The sequence below is a fragment of the Sapajus apella genome, unplaced genomic scaffold (genome assembly GCF_009761245.1).
Source record: "Sapajus apella isolate SASKATOON/1434 unplaced genomic scaffold, GSC_monkey_1.0 scaffold66, whole genome shotgun sequence".
In the NCBI taxonomy this organism is placed as follows: Eukaryota; Metazoa; Chordata; class Mammalia; order Primates; family Cebidae; genus Sapajus; species Sapajus apella.
In genome coordinates, this window is record NW_022437006.1 from 6,536,138 (window position 1) to 6,554,914 (window position 18,777).

The following is an 18,777-nucleotide window of genomic DNA, read 5'->3' on the forward strand; positions in this document are numbered from 1 at the left end:
CAGGAGGCAGAAGTTGCAGTGAGCCAAGTTGGTACCATTGCACTCCAGCCTGGGCAACAAGACCAAAATTCTGTCTCAAAAAAAAAAAATCCATTATTCATCTCCTTGCTTTCTTTAATGGTGGCACATGTAAAAATTATACGTGATTTAGCCTTTGGCTGATCATTTATTTTCATTTTGAGCAAAGTAGAAAACACTGGCTTCCGGATTCAAGAAACAAAATGGCCCCTGACCCATAACTTTATGATAACTAGCAAACTTTTTGTAGGTTTTTTTCTCCCTGCTCTCATAATGTTTTGATCCTTGCTACTTGTCTCTTATTAACTTGCCTTTCCCTTTTGCCCACAACCAACAACCTCCAAACCTTTTAGTTGCTTCCAATATTCTGTAAATTCAACTCCTCTTTGAAAAGAAAAGTACCTAGAAGCTGGGCACATGCCTATACGCTCAGCTACTTGGGGGCTGAAGTGGGAGGACTGCTAGAGTCCAGGAGTTTGAGACCAGTTTGGGCAATACGGCAAGACCTTGTCTCAAAAAACAGTATATACTGTATAGTAATAAAGGCATGGATGAAGGCTTAAGCACTTCTCCTATAAGCACAGTAATCACTGGCGAAATAAGATAGCATATAGCATGTGAAAGTGGCCATTTGGGGATCATTTCATTTTCTACTGGTCTGAATGCTGCTTCCAGGAAAGCTAAGGATTATTATTTTGATTGCCCTTGATATATACATAAACGAGCCATTACTATTTTCCTGTAAAGAGCTTAATAAGTCAGCACAGTATATGAAGGTCCAGAGGCAATGACGAGTGGACAGTTTCACCAGAAGACAAATTCTTCCAAAGAAGCAACAACAGATGGCAATGGTGCCTGAATCCTATTTTCAAGAATTCTACATTTCAGGCAGAAAACTGTGGGCTTATCGCTACAGGCAACGGGAAGCTGCAAAAGACATGAATGGAGACTGCCACAATATACTTCTGGTTCTTAAAGAAAATTAATATGGGGTAGTGATGGCCAGGAAAAAGATAAAGAACCTGAGAGGCGCCAATTAATATACCATCCCTAAGAAAGCCTACACATGGTGACTTGGGGAGGGATAGTAAAAGGAACTAATAGGAAGGAAGAAATTGGGCCAAAGATAGTTTTGAGTATTAGGAGATTGACGTACCAATACATAAGTACCTTAGGGCAACTCAGAAGGGAGTGAGGATTTGAGGGATTTCAGGAGAATGAGTTTAATCAGATACATATTGAGGTTGTAACTGTATATCAGGTCTGGTATGATTCCTATTATTCAAAATTTTCTTGGATCAAGTCACCAAATCAAAATCATGCAAGTAAAAACCAGTAATTGTCAAGGCCTGCAATTGAAAAGGAAGTCTAAGCTCATATCCCTAATTACAATACTTTTTCCAATGCAGTCCCACTCTAGTTCCTATATGAAGACTACTATGGCACTGTAGGATCCTATGAAAAAGTATTTCTTGGGCCGGGCGCGGTGGCTCAAGCCTGTAATCCCAGCACTTTGGGAGGCCGAGGCGGGTGGATCACAAGGTCAAGAGATTGAGACCATCCTGGTCAACATGGTGAAACCCCGTCTCTACTAAAACTACAAAACATTAGCTGGGCATGGTGGCGCGTGCCTGTAATCCCAGCTACTCAGGAGGCTGAGGCAGGAGAATTGCCTGAACCCAGGAGGCGGAGGTTGCGGTGAGCCGAGATCGCGCCATTGCACTCCAGCCTGGGTAACAAGAGTGAAACTCCGTCGCAAAAAAAAAAAAAAAAAAAAAGAAAAAAAAAAGTATTTCTTGTGTGAACTTGTCCAGGGAAGTTAGAAACCCTTTGACCACCAAAAGCCAGAACAGGTATGATTTTGTGAACTCAGGCCAACATTCCCTAGGTGTCCCGCCCCCCAACTGCCCCCTTACACCCCCACGCCCCCGCTGCTAAGTGCCACCCAGTGGGCTACAAACTGTTTTTAACAGCTTCTTTGTTAAACTGCTTGTTAACAAGGCCTTAGTGCATGGAAGATGAGGATCACAGGTTCTCCATTCAAAAGCTACTCTAATTCTCCCAAGCTAAATATGCAGGTGAATTAAATTTAACTACAGCCTAATTGAGCAGAACAGAAACATGTTACACATCCATTCTTTTCAAAATGCAAAATATCCTTATGGATATACATATTTCCTTGTTTATGATTTCCTTAACTTCAATTGAGATGTGAATTTCATAGTAAAGACAAACTAAACTGTCATTTCTTTAAAGGTTTCACACACTCAAAGAGCATTCAGTGCTTACTGTCTACTAAAGACAAGTCACTGCCAACAGAGCCCAATTCAATTTCACTTACTTGAAAAATAACATGTTATCAGAAGATACTGCTTATGAAACATTCCTTTACTAAAAGTTCTCCATACGAGCCATTAGTGGCATGAGGCCATATGCCCTTTGGTATTGTCTGTATTTTCCAAGTAAAGCTCCATCCAGCTTGTACATTTCCCAACAGCTGAGTGGGTTGTCATGCATCACCCAATGGCCAAGAAACTAACCATATTTCCAAGAGGAAATGTGGAACTCTTTCAAAGCATTCTAATTTCATGCACAAGTACATTCCATGACAGTAAGAAAGGCTGTTTAACAAAAGGAGGAAACATGACGACAAAGCCTGGTCCTTTGCCAGCGCGGCGCTTCTGGGGTCAGGTTATCCGTAAACGGGTATGTAAAGACAAAATCCAAAATGCATGCCGCGGAATGAGGGCACCACACAAGGCGCTGCTCTAATGAGCCCAGTATTTTCCATAATGGGGGATGCAGATATTTTCTCAAAATCGTGTTCCCCTCAGTCTCCTATTGATTTTTTGGATTTCTATTTTCAACGGTGGCCCCAGGAAACGGCAGCCAGACTTGACTCCAATGTACACACAGACTCAGGTTTCGCCCCGTCACCTGTTGGCTCCTGAACAACACTCCTCTTTGTGAAACTTACAGCACTCATTTGAAACAAGTTTCCAGAGAAAACACTTCAGGAAAGTGTTTGAGAAGTCACAAGACTCGAGTTGTAAAAACAAATTCCACACATAGCCTGGCTCATACCGACAGAGAGTAATCCGAAAGCCCGAGCTTTAAAAAATGGGGCCGGAGGAGGCAGGAGGGAAAGGATGTCACTGTACTTCGGGAAAACTCTGCCGGCCACCTCTGGAGGGGGCTTCCGGCGATGGCTGCGAGGGGTCCCCTGGGTCGTCCCCATCCCCGCCGCCGCAGCTGGAGAGACGCCTCAGAGCGGGCGTCGGCGCCCCCTGGGCCCAGCAAACCGGGCGCTCCGCGCGGCGGCGACTACTTGGGCCGCGAGGGGGCGCTCCGGGCCATGGGTCGACCGGCTCCGGCCCCTCTCGGCGTCCCCGGCCAGCCTAACGCGGAGCTCAAGACCCAGAGGCAGCGAGCAAACGCTTCCTCGGTCCCGACGCGAAGCCCCGAGAGAACAGCCTCCCTTGTCCCCCAGCACACAACAGTCACCTTCGAACTCCCGGTTTCCCTCCTCCAGCAGAAAGCCCAGCGCCGCTCTTGGCGCCGTGTCACCTCCACGGACCGGCACTCGTCCTGCGGCTGGACGGTGGGGCCGAGCACTCACGGGTCCCCACGTCTGTCCCTCAGCTTCCGACGAGAAGGCCCCGCCGGCGCGCACCCTGCAGCCCTCCGGCGTTCAGCCCCCGCCGCCGGCTGCCATCCAACCCCGGGACCCAGACAACGGCTCCCACCTGCGGCCGGGGCAGCGCGGCCGTGCACGGCCTGCAGCCCCTCGCGGCGTCGGCCCCGGAGCCCTCGGCGCGCACTCGCCGCCCACCCGCTCTGCGCCTGGCGGAGGCTGGAGGCCTGGAGCGGGCGCAGAAGGCTCCCGAAGGAAAAGAGGGCTGGGTGGCCCCCGGGTCACCCGCGTCCACCCATTTCCGGAGGAGACCCCAGCAGGGCGGGGCAGCGAGCACCGGGTTCCCACTACCTCGCAGCTGGCCGCGCCCCCGGGTCGCGTCCTGGCGCCGGCTCTGCCTGGTGGGCGAGGGGTCGCCCCCGCCCCCCGGTGACGCACTTTCCCCCCGGCCGGTCGCCGCCGAGCTCCCTGGCGGCGCAGCGCGGCGGTCCTCACCCGCGGCAGCCCCTCAGCAGCCGTGACGGATCCCACAAAACGTCCTCCAGTTCCGCAGAGACCCTCGGTCCCTGCCGGCGTGGCGGACTCTGCTCCCCCGGCTTGGAGTCGCCTGGTCCAGGCCACTGCATCCCCCACGCCCCAGTTCTGCGTCCTTCCAGGATCCTCCTCTGTGGGGAGAAAAACTCGTCTCCGCTCAGCGCCGGGAGGCCGCCTGGGGCCGGCGATCTTCAAAAGTAATCAGAGCCCGCAGTCAAAAAAAAAAAAGTAACCATTTCGCTTCCTGCGGATCCCGCCCTCCGCCCTCCGCCCACCGCCCGGCCCGCGATCCCAGCCGGCCCAGCTCCCCGCTCCCGCCCGCGGGCGGCGCCTGCCCAGCCTGCTCCTGCCGCCGCCCGCTTTCCAGGAACTGTCACTGCTGACCGTGCCCCTGGCAGGTCTCCACGAGGTCCCGCGCGCACGATTCCTCGAAAAGTTACCCACCCACTTGGCCAGCCTCGCGGCGCAAGCACCTACCGCCGCCCGCCCGCTCCATTCTCCGGAGCCCAGTGAGTGAAGCCGCTAAGATGCAAATACCCTAGGACGCTTATGTAAACTTCCCCCTCCCGCAGGTGCACGCGCGGGCCACGAAACGCTGGGAGACTATGAAAGGCCGCCTCTTAAAGAAATCATCTCCACTCTGCCCATAACAATGATGTCAGCAAATGGCACATTTAAGCAAGTTCTCACTTGGAAGGGTCATTAGCATATGAATTCTCTTAGGACTTTCCCTGCATTTCGGAGTGATTCCTACTGCTTAGCGCAGGAGATTTATTTTTATCAGTAAATAACAGCTAAGAAAAGGAGCCAAGGTCACGCGATGTACTAACTCAAGTACACTATTGAGAGTTTTTACAAATAGGTTAAGTGAGTATCATTATTCAAACACAAGGACATGTCCCATACTGAAGCTAATCAGCTGTTTGTAGTACACTGAGGGAAAGTGGAGTTTATTTTGTAGGTGCACCGAGAGAGTGGAGCTTGGCATCAGTTGTCTGTAGAAAGGATCAAGAGAAGCAAAACATACCCTCAAAGCAGTCCAGAAAGAAAACGATAGATTAGTAATCATCAGTAGAGGTCTGAATCTCTTCTGAACTACAAATTTTAGTTTCTACCATAGCCTCCTTATGACAAGGTGATAGAAATACCAAGAGAATGAAGGGGAAAAAGCAATATTTAAGAGCTTCATCAGTTTGTAAAGTGTCAGTTAATAAAAGCAGTTTAAAGTGGTCACCAGCTCCTTTGGTATCCTTTTTTTTTTTTTTTTTTTTTTCCCCTAAACTAAAAAATAATCCTGTACTATCAGGATTCCTTGGGAGTGATTTGCAACCTATACGGTTCTACAGTATACAAGTGAACAACAGCTCATTGTAACTGTGATTTAAAAATACATAAACAAGTTGCCATAAATAGATCAGTCAAGTAAATTACTCTGTGGCCAAATTCTGTTAACTCTGCTACAAAGTAAGGCAGCTGAGAATATTTTTTTTTTTTTTTTTTGCGGGGGGGGGGGGGGGGGGGGGGGGGGGGGGACGGTTACTCTTTTAAAGTGTCAGGAACATAAAAGTTGTGGCTCTGCTGGTAGATAGTTTGGAAACACTGATTCAGACAACACGATTTATAATTCAAATAGACTCTTTATTGGCTAAATGAATTCTGGTTTTGAAGACGATTCCCAAAAAGTTCTAATATAGAACTCTTCTGGCCTTAGGGTTTAGGGATTTGTGGGAAGACTTCAAAGGTTACCACTTTCCTCTGTGGATCTGTAAAATTAACCATGAATACCTAGGTCAGATTTCCTTTTTCCTATTTCACTCTGTTTGGGCTTCCTCAGGGAAGATTTCAACAACCTACCTATGGGAGAAATGTGCAATCAATTACTCATTTAAATCAAACTCTGAAATATCCTATCATTCAGATAAAGGGAGTATCAGCAGGTGAACGCATTAAGCCAGGCAGACCCTTTTTGGAATAGGTTTTAAAGGACAGCTACACATTAGGCCACAAAATGCTTCCAACTACAAACTATAGCAACACTTATCAGTATTAAATGTCAGACACTGTAAACGTGCTTCCCCTAACGAAGCTACTTGTAAATACATTTGTTATCTTTTCAACAGGGACTGTCAGTTTATTATCTATTGTAAGCGTTTTTAGCGGTGATGCAGTGTGGAGACAGTTGCAAGCTTCCTATGAAGGTTCAATCTGAATGAAACAGACTTTAGTCTGATCTGAAGGGGGATGTTATTGTCAAGGATGAACTTATGCAGAATGGAGAGCAAGGCCCCCAACCAGCATCCTTTTGTTTCCACCAGGCGGAATATTCATGCTTGCAGATCACACTTTAGGGGCCAGTTGAGAAAGGAAGCCCAAAAATTCACAGGGCTCGGTTCTCTTGCTCCATCCTGGTCTCTGCTCTAAGGTCATCTCTACAGAGAGGCCTTCAACTCCCTAACTAAAATATCACCCTCCCTCCATTCGCAATATTTGTCTGCAAAGCACTTAGCATTGCCAGGTATTTACATGTCTATTTGTTTATCAGTTGTCTTTCTCCTTCCCTAGAAGCTGGGGACTCCAGGGACTCACTTCTGTATTCCTAGCACCTAGAATGATGCCTGACACATAGCAGATGAATTTAAGAAACATGAGTTAAGTGAATGAATGATTCTCAGCCATTATTTTTCTCAGGCTTTCATAAGTATACTATACCTGTGCAAGAAGCCAAGCTGAACCACAGTGTCTTAATGGAGGAGGGGATAATAGAAAATCAGAAATATGCCAAGGGCAGAGAAAGAGGCAGCATTTTGTCAAATGTCAGCCAGCTGTGTTGGGTCTGGTAGAAAGAGATAAAGTACACAGTATAAAGCCAACTTCGGCGCTAATCCTTCGTTCTTCCATGTTTTGTATATAGTGACCTTGAGGTCTTTTCTGCTCCTTGCCTTCATTTGTTCCCTTGTAAACAGACCTCCTTTTTAGTTTTAAGGGTAAGAGTTGCTCTTGGTCTCAGACATTTAAAAGGATTTGTAACTACCGTAAATGCCAGCAATATAGGAAGAATATATTTAAATGATTAGATGTCTTTCAGGTTTCTAATAGAAAAGAGAGATTAAGGACTCTGATAATCACAAATGACATCTAACCTAAATTTGAGGGGCAGTTGGCAAATGTAGTATTAAATAGGGTGATAGTTCTAGTTTTCAGAGAGAGCATATTCCAGGAAAGCAGTTTGGTTGTTCTGACCATGTAGGGATAGGTACCTAAAAGAATCACAAGATCAATCATATGAATGTTGAGTTCACAAAACCCTTGGGATCCCACATCATATTCAGAAGAAACTGATATCCAAAGGAATCACCATAATGGTTTTTTCTTTCCAAATTTGTTACCACTAACAGTTTATGCCAAATGTCTTACTTTCTTGTCAATTTTAAACATTTCTGTTGTATCCCTGATTGGTCATTATACCCTGGTGTGTCACTGAACATTTGCAAATTCTAGTTACCATTGCTGGATCTGTGGCATCCCTAGGGAAGGGCCCCAAGACAGATACCAAGCTCCTTCTAGGGCTAACAGGCATTATAAAGTTTTATAATAGGTTGTACTTTCCCAAGGTCTCCAATTACTCTCTCCCCTTTGATTATATTTAAAGCAATGTGATTAGAGAGCACTAGTTCTTTAACGTTTTCTACACCCAATCCCTCTTTAGATTTACTACTCCAATCATCCTAGCTATGCATCCCCTCCCCAACCCTCCCTCCTTTGTGAGGGAGGCAAACCCTCCCTTCACAGTACCCTGATGCACTGGGTTTGAAGTTAGGAGACTTAGATGTCTATTATCTGTCAATTACTAGCTCTGTGACATTGAGAGCCATCACTTCTCTAAGGTGTTTTTTTCATCTCCAAAAATGCTGGAGTTTTGGTTAGGTCAGCGTTTAGAACTTTTGAGTTAAGAACACAATCCATTTTCCAGCTGAAATAAAATCTCAGCCAGGCATAGTGACCCACATCTATAATCCCAGCATTTTGGGAGGCTGAGGCAGGAGGATCACTTGAGGTCAGGAATTTGAGACCAGCCTGGCCAACACGGTGAAACCCCATCTCTACAAAAATTAGCTAAGCATGGTGGCACATGCCGGTAGTCCCAGCTACTCAGGATGCTGAGGCATGAGAATTGCTTGAACCCATGAGGCAGAGGTTGCAGTGAGATCATGCCACTGCACTTCAGCCTGGGTGAAAGAGTGAGACTCTGTCTCCAAAAAATAAATACATAAAATAAACATCTCGATATAGAAAGAGATGGAAGCATCACTGCTCTGCTGAAGCTCTGGACTGGCTTCCTCCTGACACCCTCCCTCAACTCTCCCCACCCCTGTTCTTCCAAGGCAGTCCCCAGGCACCTCCATCTCTAAGCTTCTCGCTCCCAGAAGCTCTACCAGGTCTAGTATTTTCCGGGTCTCTAAAGACTCAATAACTGGTTATGACACTAACACCAGATAGGTGTTTACAGCTGTGCTGTCTCAAGTCCACAGACTAAGTTATGTGGGAGAATATAGGATCAAGTCCATTCGTTGACCTTGTTCAGGGTTGTTATCTACTAGTGAAGACACACAGCCATCTTTACTCACCGTACCCCTTACTCCCAACTTTTCTGAAATACTCCTTCCCCCACCCCAGGAAATGTTTGTTACTTTTCATGAACAGATAATTAAAATAGCATTCAGTTTAACCAAATAAATAACTTTAGATTCTGACCTTAGGCTCTGCAACCCTCTCAACTCTTGTCCATCTGTGGCTTGATACACTCTTAAATTTCACTACTGAAAAACTACCAAAATGTTAAGAAACTAAGACAAAATCTTACAATAAATATTGAAAGAGCTATACCATGGCAACAGATCCAACATTTATTAAATTGCAAACCCCAGTATATAGTATGATCATATTGTTATAAGTAATATTTGATAAGCTGATATATACGTTGCAAAATTATTTAGATACTATAAATACCAAGCCAGTAGTATGGTTTCCAGTGGAGGGCAGATTATAGGAAATTACCATTTAAAAATTATATTGACAAATAAATTTTTATATTTTCACATTATATGTAAACCTCTTATCTATCTATCTATCTAGCTAGCTAGCTAGCTAGCTACCTACCTACCTGAGATAGGCTCTGGCTCTGTCACCAGACTCTATAAATATTTATTTGAGAGAGGGTCTGGCTCTGTCACCCACGCTGGAGTGCAAGGGCACAATCTTGGCTCACTGCAGCCTCAACCTCCCTGGTAGCTGGGATTTCAGGCGCACACCACCACACCAGGCTGTTTTTTATTTTTGTTTTTGTAGAGATAGAGTTTCATCATGTTGCCCACGCTGTCTTGAACTCCTAAGCTCAGGCAATCCACCTGCCTCGGCCTCTCAAAGTACTGAGATTACAGGCATGAGCCACCACGCCCAGCCTCCTTTTATAATGCTCATGTAAAATTTTGTAAATAGCTGAAAAAGAAAATATGCTACAGTATTAATATATGGAAGAAAAGTTTGAAAGCAGAAATTAACATTCCAAATTTAAGTATTGGTAGGCACGAGAATGTACATGAATGTGTACATTCATGTTCCTCTCCATGCCTTCTTTCTCCCAGTCACAAGCCTCAAGAATGGACTCTCCGTTGCATTTACTTACAAAACTGTGAGAAGGAGGGTGTCACCAGTCCCACATTTACATAGAACCAGACATATTGGGGCAGGGGCAGTCTGATCCCTCATGCATCCATCCATGGATTCACTGATAGATTCTTTGGTTGAGTTGCAGGGTATTATTTGTTGAAGGAACCAATGTTGTACCTAGACCTTTCTCTTGACTTAGAGACTTCACATTCTAAATTCATATTCTATATCTTGATTTATTCCAAAAAGAAGACAGAGAAAAATACAAAAAATGAGTGAGGAAAATAAATGACTAGTCTAGTTTTCTAAACTACAGAACAAACCATGATACATGGTGATTATAGGAATATTTGAGGTGTGGTTAAATTCTAATATGGGAATAAAAGGAAACACTGATATATTAATTCTAGCAAGAAGTGAAGATTCAGCAACTGTGAAGGTAGGGTGACTTTTTTTTTTTTTTTTTTGAGACGGAGTTTCGCTCTTGTTACCCAGGCTGGAGTGCAATGGTGCAATCTCGGCTCACCGCAACCTCCGCCTCCTGGGTTCAGGCAATTCTCCTGCCTCAGCCTCCTGAGTAGCTGGGATTACAGGCACGTGCCACCATGCCCAGCTAATGTTTTGTATTTTTAATAGAGACTGGGTTTCACCATGTTGACCAGATGGTCTCCATTTCTTGACCTCGTGACCCACCCGCCTCGGCCTCCCAAAGTGCTGGGATTACAGGCTTGAGCCACCGCGCCCGGCCGGGTCAGGTGACATTTAAGCTAGTTTGAAGGACTAAAAGTAGTTGATCAGAGTGGGGATGCGATAGGGAAGAGGGCCTAGTCCAGGCTAAGCCAGTCAAAATTTGAGGGCCAAAAGAGCTGGAACACAGGAGGGAGAGGCTGGAGACTGCCCAAAGGCAGCCAGGCCCAGGCTGTGAATGGCTGCATAAGCCATCAGAAAGACGCCAAGTTATTTTAGTGGTAGTGGAGAGCCACAGAAGCTTAAGCAGAGAAAAGTGACATGATCATATTTATACCCTAATTAGAGGGAGGGTGGAGAAAACCCTGCAAAGAAACCAGATGGCAAGAGTCTCAAAGCTGCCCCAGTAGTCAAGTTGGTGTGTCTGAGGGCGTGATTTCTCAGGGTGAATAGACTGGACTTGTGGCTGCCCAGTGTGTATAGCATGGGTAGAGGCAGTGGTAGGGGTGGCAGGAAGGACCCAAACATTCCTAAATGAGTTGGTATTTCCATGGTTTACTTGAAAGACAAGCAACAGCTTAGCCCTGATGTAAGCTCTCACTTGGAATTGCCATTTTTTTTTCACTGCCCATTGGAGACAAAGTAACCTGAAGGGCTTACATTTCTAAACTCAAACTTTTTTTTTTTTTTTTTTTTGAGACAGAGTCTCACTCTGTTACTCAGGTTGGAGTGCCATGGTGTGATCTCAGCTCACTACAACCTCCACCTCCCAGTTTCAGGGAATTCTGTCTCAGCCTCCCAAGTAGCTGGGATCACAGGTATGTGCCACCATGTCCAGCTAATTCTTGTATCTTTAGGAGAGACAGGGTTTCACCATGTTGGCCAGGGTGGTCTCAACTCCTGACCTCAGGTGATCCGCTGGCCTCTGCCTCCCAGAGTGCTGGGATTTTAGGCATGAGCCACCGCGCTGGGCTTCTAAGCTTAAACTTTATCTTCCTGCTGATATTCACCTTTAAAATAGAGTATTTACAAATATTACACTATTTACATGTATTATAATGAGCTCAGTGGCCAAGCATGGTGGCTCATGCCTATAATCCCAGCACTTTGGTAGGCTGAGGTGGGTGGATCACCTGAGGTCAGGAGTTCAAGACCAGCCTGGCCAACATGGTGAAAACCTGTCTCTACTAAAAATACAAAAATTAGCCAGGTGTGGCGGCGGGTGCCTGTAATCTCAGCTACTCAGGAAGCTGAGCCAGGAGAACTGCTTGAACTGGGAGGCAGAGGTTGCAGTGAGCTGAGATTGCACCATTGCACTCCAGCCTGGGTGACAAGAGAGAAACTCCATCTCAAATAAATAAAAAACAAAACAAAACAAAAAAGAGCTCAGGGCCCATCACTATGAAAGAGGTAGGCACATGATTTTTAGGTTGAAATGTAATCCATGTAGGAGAACTACCCAACTAATTCCTATTGCAGAGATCAAAATGTCATTGGAAAGCTAGTATGTTAAGTGGAGGTATGCAATCTAGTAGTTAGTGTTTTATATAAAACTTTGAAATAATAGCTATTGCTCCATCTTAAATTAAAAAAAAAATTCTTTAGAGACAGGCTCTTGCTCTGTCACCCAGGCTGGAGTGCAGTAGTGCAATCAGTACACTGCAGCCTCTGCCTCCCAGGCTCAAGTGACCCTCCCATCTCAGCCTCTCAAGTAGCTGTGATTACAGGCATGAGCCAGCACACCCACCTAAATTTTTAAATTATAGAATGTTTGCTGCTTTGTTCCATGAACTACGTGCTCAAAACTATTTTGCTAACCAGGTATTTTCTTTTGATATTTAAACTCTCCACCAGCTAGGATGGTTGGTTCTCCGCAGGGGAAGCGTGGGCATGCCAGCTTTTGACACTGTTACCATGTGCTATAACTAACCAAGGTGCTCTTAGAGAGGTGTCAGTAAAGAATATTTCAAGCAGCCAGTGCCTCCTGGAAGAAGAAAACAGCCAGCAAAGCTTTCTATAACATTTCTTTATCTTATCTGAGATCCCAAGACCCTTTCTGCAACTGTAGGAATTTAAAGGCGGTGATTTTGTAGTGAAGACTGGTTTATAAGCTTTAATTAGATTGTACCAAGGCCAAGATTTGGAATTCAAATCGTTCTGCTGAACTTGAATCACACACAGCTCTAGTAAGTAACTGTCTTTTGATCCGAGTTACTTTTCATATTTCTTTTCTCCTTTATGTTTGGAGCTTTAATCTCTTGAACATTGAGTTTGTGCTGGATTATAGAGGGACTAGGGAAGGGATCTTGTCTGTTTTGTTTAATGATATGTCCAAAGTGCTGGGATGCTCTGGCCTGGTACATTAGACAGAGCAGATACTTTGCCTGGCATCTAGAGGGTTCTCAAAAGATATCTGTGGAGTGGTAAAGGACTGTCTTGTTCATATTTTATCCTCCACAGAACCTGACTCTCAGAACCTGGTGCATTCTAAGTCTTATCAGTCCATTGATTCTGTTTTTTTGTGTTTTTTTTTTTTTAATTTTCATTTGGATTTTCAAAAGTGAGTCAACTCATTGGAGTTTCAGTGTTCCAGTTTTAGTAAAGAAAGAATAGTTAGAAAGAATGAATAAGACCTATTATTTGATAGCACAACAGGGTAACTATAGTCAATAATAATTGTACATTTTAAGATAACTAAAAGGGTATAACTGGATTGTTTGTAACACAAAGGATAAATGCTTGAGGGGATGGATACCCCAGTCTCCATGATGTGATTACTACACACTACAAACCTGTATCAAAATATCTCATGTACCCCATGAATATATACACCTTCTATGTACCCATAAAAATTAAAAATAAAAAGATAAAATTTATTGTTTAGATCATTTGCTCTTTTTGGCTTGTAAGATCTGATATGAAAACAGTTAACCAGAAAAAAAAGATCTGATACGAATTCAAACTAATTGACTACCTTTAAATCTCTTTAGAAAGCCTGAATTTCTAAATCGCATTCCATCTAACCTCCAAACAAATATCCTCCTTCCTCTTCTATTCCCAGTTTGTTTATGAGACCACTAATACCCTGAGTAAACTAGAAACCCAGTCATCACAGATGCCTCCTTTACTCAGGACACCCTCCTTCTTGCCTGTCCTCATTCGCTTACTCATTAGATTTTTCTATCTTCTGAATTTTCTCCACTAGGCACTGAGGCATGCACCTATAGTCCCAGCTAAGCAGGAGGCTGAGGTGGGAGGATCACCTGAGCCCAGGAGTTGGAGGCTGCTGTGAGCTCTGATTGCACCACTGTACTCCAGCCTGGGCAACAGAGCGAGACACTGTCTAAAAAAAGAATAATAACAAAAACTAAAATATTAAAAAAATATATATATTGACTCTGTACAGGCACTTCAGAGATATTGTGAGTTCACTTCCAGGCCACTGCAGTAAAGCAAATATTTTAATTTCCCAATGCATATAAAAGTTATGTTTATGCTACAGTATAGTCTACTGAGTATGCAATAGCACAATGTCTAAAAAGCAATGTACATACCTTAATTAAAAATACTTTATTGCTCAGAAACTATGTGCTGATTGTCAATGTTCTGATTTGGAAAACCAGAAAGTTAAAAAAAATACTTTATTGCTAAAAATGCTAATGATCATCTGAGCCTTCAATAAGCTGTAATCATTTTGCTGGTGGAGGGTCTTATCTCAACGTTGGCGGCTGTGAAGCGATAGAAGTGGTAGCTGGTAAAGGCTGGGATGGCTGTGACAATTTCTTATAATAAGAAATCAATGAAGTTTGCAGCATCAATTGACTCTTCTTTTCACGAAAGATTTCCCTGTAGCATGTGATGCTGTTTGATAGCATTTTATCCACAGTCAAATTTCTTTCCATATTGGAGTCAGTCCTCTCAAACTCTGTTGTTGCTTTATCAACTAAGTTTATGTAATATTATAAATCCTTTGTTGTCATTTCAACAATGTTCTCAGCGTCTTCACCAGGAGTAAAATCCATCAGGAAACCACCTTCTTTGCTCATTTTGCAATTCCTCAGACCAGGCATCGTGGCTGATGTCTATAATCACAGTACTTTGGGAGGCTGAGACAGGTAGATCATTTGAAGTCAGGAGTTTGAGACTAGCCTGCCCAACACTGTGAAACCCTGTCTCTACTAAAAATACAAAAATTAGCCAGGTGTGGTGGTAGGCACCTGTAGTCCCAGAAACTCGGGAGGCTGAGGCAGGAGAATCGCTTAAACCCAGGAGGCGTAGGGTGCAGTGCACCGAGATCGTGCCACTGCACTCCAGCCTGGGTAACAGAGTGAGACTCTGTCTCTTAAAAAAAAAAAAAAAAAAAAAAAGCAATTCCTCGTCTGTTAAAATTTGATTATGAGATTGCAGCTATTCAGTCACATCTTCAGGTTCTACTTTTTTTTTTTTTTTTTTTAATTTAAGACAGGATTTTGCTCTGTCACCATGGCTAGAGTGCAGTAGCACCACCATAACTCACTACAACCTTGAACTCCTGGGTTCAAGCAATCCTCCTGTGTCAGCCTCCCAAGTAGCAAGGACTATAGGCATGTGCTCCATGCCTGGCTACTTAAAAAAATTTTTTTAAGAGATGGTACCTTGGTACGGTTGCTCACGCCTGTAATCCCAGCACTTTGGGAAGTTAGGATGGGTAGATTACTTGAGTTCAGAAGTTCAAGACCAGCCTGGGCAACATGGCAAAACCCCATCTCTACAAAGCAAAACAAAACTAAACAAAAATTAGCCAGGCATGGTAGTACACACCTATAATCCCAGCTGCTTGGAAGGCTGAGGCAGGAGGGTCACTTGAGCCTGGGAGATGGAGGTCACTGAGATTGTGCCACCATACATTGTAGCCTGGGTGACAAAGCCAGGCCTTGTCTCACAAAAAAAAAAAAAAAAAAAAAAAAAAAAGGCAAGAAAAAAAGAGAAAGAAAGAAAAAAGAAAAAGTAAGAGAGAGAGAAAAGAGAGAGAGAGAGAGAGATGTCACCTCACTATGTTGCCCAGGCTGGTCTCAAACTCCTGGCCTGAGCCTCTCGCCTCAGCCTCCCATGTAGCTGAAATTACACATGTAAGCCACCTTACCTGCCTTCCACTTCTAATTCCGGTTCTCTTGTTATTCCTGTAGTTACATCCTCCACTGAAGTCTTGAACTGCCCAAAGTCTTCCATGAGAATTGAAATCAGCTTCTTCAAAATGTTGATATTTTTACATCCTCCTATGAATCATGAATGTTCTTAATGACATCTGGAATGGTAAATCCTTTTACAGCAAGTTTTCAGTTTACTTTGCCCAGATTCACAAGAGGAATCACTATCTATGGCACTTATAGCCTTAAGAAACGTATTTTTAAAATACGATGTGAAAGATGAAACTACTCGTGGTTCATGGGCTGCAGAATGGATGTTGTATTCACAAGCATGAAAATAGTATTCATCTTGTCCATCTCCATCAGAGCTCCTGGGTGACCAGGTGCCTTGTCAATGAGCAGTACTATTTTAAAATAAATCTTTTTTTTCTAATAGTATTTCTCAACAGTGGTCTTTTTTTTTTTTTTTTTTTTTTTTTTTTTTTTTTTTTTTTTTTTGGAGACGGAGTTTCACTCTTGTTACCCAGGCTGGAGTGCAATGGCGCAATCTCGGCTCACCACAACCTCCGCCTCCTGGGTTCAGGCAATTCTCCTGCCTCAGCCTCCTGAGTAGCTGGGATTACAGGCACGCGCCACCATGCCCAGCTAATTTTTTGTATTTTTAGTAGAGACGGGGTTTCACCATGTTGACCAGGATGGTCTCGATCTCTTGACCTCGTGATCCACCCGCCTCGGCCTCCCAAAGTGCTAGGATTACAAGCGTGAGCCACCGCGCCCGGCCTAACAGTGGTCTTAAAATAGTAAACCATGCTATAAACATATGTGCTGTCATCCAGAAGCCATCTGGATGTTGTTCCATTTATAGAGCACAGACAGAGTAGGTTCAGCATGATTCTTAAGAGCCCTAGAATTTTTTGAATGGTCAGTGAGCAATGGCTTTAACTTAAAGTCAACAGCTGCATCAGCTCCTAACTAGAGAGCAGCCTGTCTTTCGAAGTTTGCAAGCGAGGCATTGACTTCTCCTCTCAAGCTATAAAAAACCTAGATGGCATCTTCTTCCAATATAGGAACTCAACTGCATTTAAAATCTGTTGTTTAGTGTAGCCCCCTTCATCAGTGATCTCAGCTGGATCTTCCAGATACCTTGTTGCAGCTTCTCCATCAGCACTTGCTGCTTCACCTTGCACTTTTATGTTAGAAAGATGGCTTCTTTCCTGAAACCTCATGAACCAACCTCTGCCAGCTTCAAACTTTTCTTCTGTAGCTTCCTCACCTCTCTCAGCCTTTTAGAATGGAAGAGAATTGGGCCTTGCTCTGGATTTGGCTTTGGCTTAAGGGAATGTTGTGGCTAGTCTGACCTACCCAGACCATTAAAACTTTCTATCAGCAATAAGTCTGTTTTGCTTTCTTATCATTCATGTTCACTGAATTAGCATTTTTAATTACTTTCATGAAGTATTCCTTTGCAGACACAACTTGGCTAGCTGGTTTGGCATAAGAGGCCTAGCTTTGGGCCTCTCTCAGCTTTTGACATGCCTTCCTCACGAGGCTTAATCATTTCTAGCTTTTGATTGAAAGTGAAAGATGTGTGCCTCTTCTTTTCACTTGAACACACAGGCCACTGTAGGGATATTAACTGGCCTAACTGCAATATTGCTATGTCTCAGGGGATGTGGAAAGCCGAGGAGGAGGAGAAAGATAACAAGCCCATCTTGGAGAGTAGTCAGAACACACAAAACATTTATCGATTAAATTTGCTGTCTTATATGGGCACAGTTCATGGGGCCCCAAAACAATTAAAATAGTACCATCAAAGATCACTGATAACAGATTATCATAGATATAAAAATAATGAAACAGCCTGAAATATTAACAGCTAGAATTACCAAAATGTGACAAAGAGACACAAAATGAGCACATGCTATCAGAAAAAACGGCTCTGGTAGACTTGCTCGACACAGGATTGCCACAACGCAGTATCTGTGAGGCATAATACGGCAATGTGTGTAAAACAAAGCATGCTGGTATCTTTCTTCCCTGCCTCTATGGCTGCTGCCTGCCCAACTCCCCACCCCAGACACAACTGCAGCCTAACTCACTCCCTCAGGTCTGCCCATCCCTATGTTCATTCTTCACTGGACACCACAAATCTAATGATATCATTCTGTCTTTATAAAAATATTATTTATTTATTTCTAATAGAGATGGGTCTCGCTATGTTTTCAGGCTGGTCTTGAACTCCTGGCGTCAAGTGATCCTCTCATGTCAGCCTCCCAAAGTGTTGGGATTACAGGTGTGAGCCTCCATGCCTGGTCTCATTTTCTTTCTTTCTTTCTTTCTTTTTCTTTTCTTTCTTTCTTTCCTTCTTCCTTTCTTTCTTTCTTCCTTCCTTCCTTCTGTTTCTTTCTTTGTTTCTTTCTTTCCTTCTTTCCTTTTTTTCTTCCTTCCTTCCTTCCTTTTCTTTCTCCTTCCTTCCTCTTTCCTTTCCTTTCTTTCCTCTCTCTCTTTCTCTTTTTATTTTTATTTTTTGAGACAGGGTCTTGCTTTGTCATCCAGGCTGGAGTGTGGTGGTACAATCATGGCACACTGCAGCCTCGACCTCCCTGGCTCAAGTGATCCTCCCATCCCAGCCCTGCTGAGTAGCTGGGACTACAGCTGTATGTCACCACTGTGGCTAATTTTTTGTATTTTTAGTAGAGGTGGAGTTTTACCATGTTGCCTAACCTGATATTGAACTCCTGGCCTCAAGCCATTCTCCCACCCTGGCCCCCAAAAGTGCTGGAATTAACAGGTGTGAGCTGCTGTGCCTGGTCTCATTTTCTTTTAAAGTTCCTTCTGTGGGCCAGGCATGGTGGCTCACGCCTGTTAATTCCAGCACTTTTGGAGGCCAACGTGGGAAGACTGTTGAGCCCAGGAGTTGAAGACCAGCCTGGGCAATATGATGAGATCTTGTCTCTAAATTTAAAAAACAAACAAAAATCCCTTCTTCAGTTTTTCCAAAACCTTCATGAGATAAAATTAAAGTTCTTTGCAAAGATGCCCCTCCATTTCTAGTCACTGCGGATCCTCTGGCTCTGTCTCTAACACTGGTGATACGTCAGTTTCAGGCTG

The 18,777-nt window shown here is 44.0% G+C and overlaps 1 protein-coding gene across 3 annotated transcripts in view; it reads right to left on the bottom strand.

Annotated features, from left to right (window-relative positions):
* PRICKLE1 (prickle planar cell polarity protein 1) overlaps nt 1–18,777 on the bottom strand; it is a 127,058-nt gene that overhangs the window by 18,883 nt on the left and 89,398 nt on the right. The window contains exon 1 of one of the 3 annotated variants that reach the window (XM_032248481.1): nt 4,664–4,750. The exons of 1 other annotated variant lie outside the window; for it this stretch is intronic. The gene's annotated coding sequence lies outside the window, so the exon portion shown is untranslated. Of the gene's footprint in view, nt 1–4,147; nt 4,416–4,663; nt 4,751–18,777 lie in introns of those variants that run through there. One more of the 3 variants, XM_032248480.1, reaches the window with a different exon arrangement.